Source organism: Vicia villosa, unplaced genomic scaffold (assembly GCF_029867415.1).
Source record: "Vicia villosa cultivar HV-30 ecotype Madison, WI unplaced genomic scaffold, Vvil1.0 ctg.004315F_1_1, whole genome shotgun sequence".
Classification (NCBI taxonomy): Eukaryota; Viridiplantae; Streptophyta; class Magnoliopsida; order Fabales; family Fabaceae; genus Vicia; species Vicia villosa.
Genome location: NW_026706410.1, coordinates 117,100 through 123,099, shown reverse-complemented (window position 1 = coordinate 123,099; position 6,000 = coordinate 117,100). Strand labels below are relative to the sequence as shown.

Genomic DNA, 6,000 nt, shown 5'->3' with positions numbered 1-6,000 from the left:
AGAACAATATTGAAATCATTAATCGTTGTCAGCCAATCAAGTACTTGCATCGCAGCGGAAAATCATATGTCAACAACAATACAACTAATAATATCACGGCCAAACACGGCACGATACATCTAAAAGTCTCAGCATAACATAAGGACAAAATTAACAAGGATAAACACAAGAAACAAAACGTAAACAAGTAATCCAACATTCCCCGAGTGCTACGTATCAGAGCATCGACACACACCGACTCGAGCTATAGGTACACGACTACTCCGCGTCATTACCTGCACGTTACCAACGGAGGGTAACATTCAAACAGAAGGGGTGAGATATCATTCATTATAAAGAAGTGTATGATAATATTCAAAGTGGAGAAATAATCATACATCGGTCACCACTTCTCAACATATATCACTTACTACTATTCACATCATTCAACATCTTACCGACAACAATAATATCAATCTCAATTAAGGCATACCTAGTTGATTATCACATATGCTCAACGAAACAACCATCAAATCGACACAAGATAACATTCATGTTATGCGCACACAAATATTCAAATATGACTCATCATACGACTTTACTTATGCAACTCGAACAATGCAAATGCATGTGGTACCATTGGAGTAAAACTCCCGTCTCAAACAATTGCCATTGGGCCGTCTCAAACATCCGCCACAAGGGCCGTCTCAAACATTTGCCACTAGGGCCATCTCAAACAATGCAATGAATGTGACTCAATGATGCACATTAACAATCACACTTAACGACATAATCGACTCGAACAACATAATCTACGTAAACCGCATGATCAACTTAAACGACATAATCAATTCCAGATATCCAATGTCAACAAAATATAATTCAATAAAGATTCCAAGAGTTTTCAAAGTTATACTAAGCATATTCAATAGAAAGACATCAATTAGGGCGTCATGTAGGTCCAAACGGCACTTGAAAAGGAGTTACGGTTCAAAAGTTACATCATTTCAAAGTTTAGAAAAAATTCTGCAAAATAGGGTTCGCGGCGCCAACAAAGTTCGCGGTGCGAACTGAGTGAATCAAATATTCCTAAGTTTCTGCCAAGCCGTTCGCGGCGCCAATAAAGTTTGCAGCGCGAACTGAACGAATCCAATTTTCCTGAGTTTCTGCCAAGCAGTTCGCGGCGCGAACTGGCGATTTTCAGAAAATTCCAAACACAGAAAACAGCATATGAATCCCATCCCAAATCCCCTAAACTCAACCCAATCAAGTTGGAAAACACCAACCATCACGAACAACAATAGAATACATGTTATAAACACAAATATAACACATATTATGGATCTTCTAACATCATAACATCATCAAACATCAATTAAAACACATTTCAAATCATAAATTCATACATTTGTTCGTAAACCCTAACATCTCTACACACAACTTCCATGGATACAAACTTACAATCAAATCCCACCCAAAACATCATCATACATCCCTTTAGCATGAAAGAATCCCACCCTTACCTTAGGTTTGGATTTAAGACAACTCTAGCTTCAATATTGAGATTCCCCTCTTTCTCTTCACTCTACTCTTCTCTTCTTTCACAACTTTGTCAAAATGAGCTTCTATGTCTAAAACCCCTAAAACCCTTGTTTTGTTTAACTTACTATTTTTCTCATTACTAATGGGCCTTAAATCACACCCTATACTTACTAATGCTACCTTAAGCCCAATAACTCTCCTAACTTATTAACTTATATTATTTACGATAAAACCCCACAAATAGCGCCAATATCGCACAAGCACTCAATTAACACATAATTTAGTAAAACAAAACACATATCATAGCACGACATAATTAAATAAAACACGCAAACTAAAAACAGGCGTTACAACCCTCGCCCACTTAGAATATTTTCGTCCTCGAAAATTACCTCAAACAAACAGCTTAGGATACGACTCGCGCATCTTGCTCTCCAACTCCCTCGTCAAACTTTCACCGGTAGCACCCGACCAAACGACCTTCACCAAAGCAATCTCTTTGCCTCTAAGCGTCTTCGTCTCGCGATCCTCAATCCTTAAAGGCATAGTCTCCACCGTGAGAGTATCCCGCACTTGCACATCGTCCATATGAATCACATGCGAAGGATCCGAAACATACTTCCGAAGTTGCGACACATGAAACACGTCATGCAAATTCGAAAGATTAGGCGGTAAGGCCACTCTATACGCCACATTACCAAATCTCTCGGAAATCTGATATGGTCCGATAAAACGAGGAGTTAGCTTCTTCGAGGCTCTTCCCACACCAGTCGTTGGTGTAACTCTTAAAAATACATGATCACCAGCTTGGAATTCCAAATCCTTCCTCCTCTTATCATGGTAACTCTTTTGCCTACTCTGAGAAGCCTTCATCTTCTCCCGAATCAACTTAACCCTCTCGGTAGTCTCTCGTACAATCTCAGGTCCAAGTACTACACTCTCGCCAGATTCATGCCAACACAATGGAGTCCTACATCTCCGACCATACAACGCCTCAAAAGGTGCCATTCCAATACTCGAATGGTAACTATTGTTGTATGTGAACTCGATCAATGGAAGATAAGTATCCCACGTACCCCCTGCTCAAGAACACAAGATCTCAACAAATCCTCCAAAGATTGAATCGTTCTCTCCGTTTGACCATCGGTCTAAGGATGATACGCCGAACTCAACCTCAACTTAGAACCCAACGCCTCTTGCAAACTCTTCCAAAAATCTGAAGTGAACCTCAGATCTCTATCCGAAACAATACACAAAGGAACACCATGCAACTTCACAATCACACGGACATAAATTTCCACCAACTTCGGAACCGAATAAGTGATGTTAATAGGTATGAAATGAGCCGACTTCGTAAGCCTATCAACAATCACCCAAATTGAATCATGTCCTCTCACGGTATTCGACAAACTTGTCACAAAATCCATGGAAATACTATCTCATTTCCATTCAGGAACTTCTAACGGTTGCATTAAACCAGCAGGCTTCTGATGTTCAACCTTCGACTTTTGACAAGTCAAACATGCATACACAAACTGAGCTATGTCACGCTTCATTCCAAGCCACCAAAACAAATTCTTCAAATCTTGGTACATCTTCGTAGCCCCGGGATGAATACTCAGATTACTCCTATGACCTTCCTCAAGAATAGATCTTTTCAAATCCACATCATCAGGAATACAAATCCGATCACGGAACCTCAACACACCGTGCGCATCTAACTTGAAATCACCATTCTCAACTTGATCGACTCCAATCATCGAATCAACCAATTTCACATCCAACTTCTGGGCTTCTCTAACACTATCCAGAAAATCATTGTTAATCTTCAACATACCCAATCGAACACTCCTAGGGGTCACTTCACATACCAAACTCATATCTCGAAATTGCTCAATTAATTCTAACTCCTTAACCATCATTGCCGACATATGCAAAGTCTTGCGACTCAAAGCATCGACAACAACATTAGCCTTTCCTGGATGATAAGTGTTTTAGAGGACTTAAATTAAATTTTTAAATATATTTTATATTGTTATTATATTATGAAAATTTAATATATATAGTAATGATTAATGCTCTTTTATTATTCTATATAAAATCTTTCTTTTAAAAAAATGTCAAGTACTTAGTTTTTTTTTTAAAGTTTGTTTTTGGAGGTCTTTCCTTCTCCTCCCCTCCAAACTCACAAACAAAATCTAAGGTAAGTGAGTGTATTTTCTCGTGCATTTTTAACTTTTTTCTCTAATTAATATTTCATTCATTTTTTATTGAAACATGTCAATATTTTAATATAAAGATGAATTGGAAGAAAAAAAATTAAGTCTCATATAGTTAGAAAATTATGTGCTAAAAATTTAATATATTTAAAATAATATGTTAAAGATATTTATTTTGGGATAGAGAGTAGCATTGTGTTGCCTATAAGTAGTAATATGATCCTTGTTCTTTCACATAAATATTCACAAACATTTCCAATTTCCAAGAAAGTGGAAGAGACACAATGTTTCATTGTGGATTCAATTTTCTGTTGTGTGGTGAGCATCCTATGCATTAGTTAGCAAGATTTCTTCTCTATCTGAACTTCATTTAAACAATTGTGTGCTCCATAATGCTACTCAGAAATCTATTTCCCATTTGAATTCTTCTGTTACTCTAAAATTCATCCATTTGAAAAACTTATTGGAATTCTTTCTACCAAAAAGATGGTTTTTTGATAGGTCAAGTGATTCCAATATTGGCTAATGCTACAAGTTTTGCTATACTTTTGGGTATCTCTCATGATAATCGGTTTTATAACATGTGCAATCTATCATTTACTGGATCACTCTATAAACAATCTTATAAGGGAAATACCAGTGTTTTGGTGACTTAAGAGCCTTATCAAATTCTACATTTTCAAGAGAAAGCTTTCACCATTTCTCATCATCATTTCTCTATATAGAAAGTGACAAAGCTTTCTCCTTTAATGATGATGAAATACTAGCTTGGAAAGGATCAAACAGATAATATTATGAAAACCATTGATCTTTCTTGCAACCAATTATCTGTTTCATCCTTTCCAAGCTAGTATCTCATCATCATTAAAGGAGATAGCTTTGTCACTTTCTATATAGAGAAATGATGATGAGAAATGGTGAAAGCTTTCTCTTGAAAGTGTTGAATTTGATAAGGCTCTTAAATCACCAAAACACTGTGGTATTTCCCTTATAATATTGTTTATAGAGAGATCCAGTACTTGAAGAAATGATAGATTGCACATGTTATAAAACCAACTATCCAGATGATGTGATTTCTTCGACTGGAAGCCATGAGAAACATGACACAAGTGAAGATGAAGATAAGCTCATTACCTTTGAGTTTTATGTTAGCCTGGAGCTTGGTTTTATAAAAACATCATGGAGACATGCATATTTCAAATTTTTCAACAACATCAATAATTGGATTCAACTCACACTAGCTGTTTTTGTAATTAATTTGAAAAAGAGATTCAAAGTCGAAAACTAACAGGTAAATTTTTTATTTTATTTTTTTTAATTGAGAAATATATATAAAAAGAACCAAAAGTTCTTGCAACCGATTACAAAAATAATCTATACCTTTTATTTTTTTTTCTTATAATTTTCACACATAATTTTAGTTGACAATGACATGATGTATTTCTTTATCAATATTTGTAGGTAAAGCTTCTTGACTCGAGGAAGTGATATGTCACAATGTGTTCGTCAATATATGTTTCATTCGGAATGTGTATGTTGAAGTCTAGATTATTCTTTAGGCACTCTTTTTCTATTGTTCTGTCTCTCTTGATTATGAAATTTCTAATTAATGTATTATAAAAACTCCAACTAACACATAAATTGTAGTTTTTAGTCAATTTCCACTTCTTGCACCTAATTCAAATCATTCTATAGGTATTTTTGCACATCTTAAAGCTCGACACGGAAAAACAACGATTTGAGCATCAACAACCTTCCTCAGAAAGGTCCAAGCGAGCTCCAGATGAGGCAAAATAGAATGACAATTATGCAAAATCAGCAGCCTCGCGTAGCCAAGTTAAAGCGAGCTCCTGGCGAGGCAAGACAGAATGATCAAGTTGCTCCAAATCAACAGTATCACTTGGCGCAAAAGAGTGAGCTCAAAGCGAGCCAACACTCGCTAAGCGAGAGAAGGCAGTTTAAAGCTGATGAGGCAAGAGCTTAATGATGAAGAAAGGCCTGCTCGCTAAGCGAGAGCCATTTGTAAGCAAACTTATATTTTTAGGATTGGTATAAATACTTTTTAGAATCGAACAAATGGGGAACTTTTACATTTCGAGAGAAAAAATACCGAAAGAAACACGAGAGTGCCAGATCAAGAAGAATTCAAGGTGGATGCGTAACAACGGTCGAGAAACCAACGTTGATGTTCATTCATCCCTTTTCTTCTCATTTATGCAAAGCTACCATGACAATGAGTAGCTAAATATCTCTCTTGTTA

General features: G+C 36.3%; 1 long non-coding RNA gene across 1 annotated transcript; it reads left to right on the top strand.

Moving 5' to 3' along the window:
• The first annotated feature begins 3,973 nt into the window (after positions 1 to 3,973).
• Positions 3,974 to 5,363, top strand: LOC131641959 (uncharacterized). The gene is made up of 2 exons (XR_009295686.1): positions 3,974 to 5,031; positions 5,202 to 5,363. It is a non-coding gene; the product is annotated as an uncharacterized LOC131641959 (long non-coding RNA).
• The last annotated feature ends 637 nt before the right edge of the window (positions 5,364 to 6,000 follow it).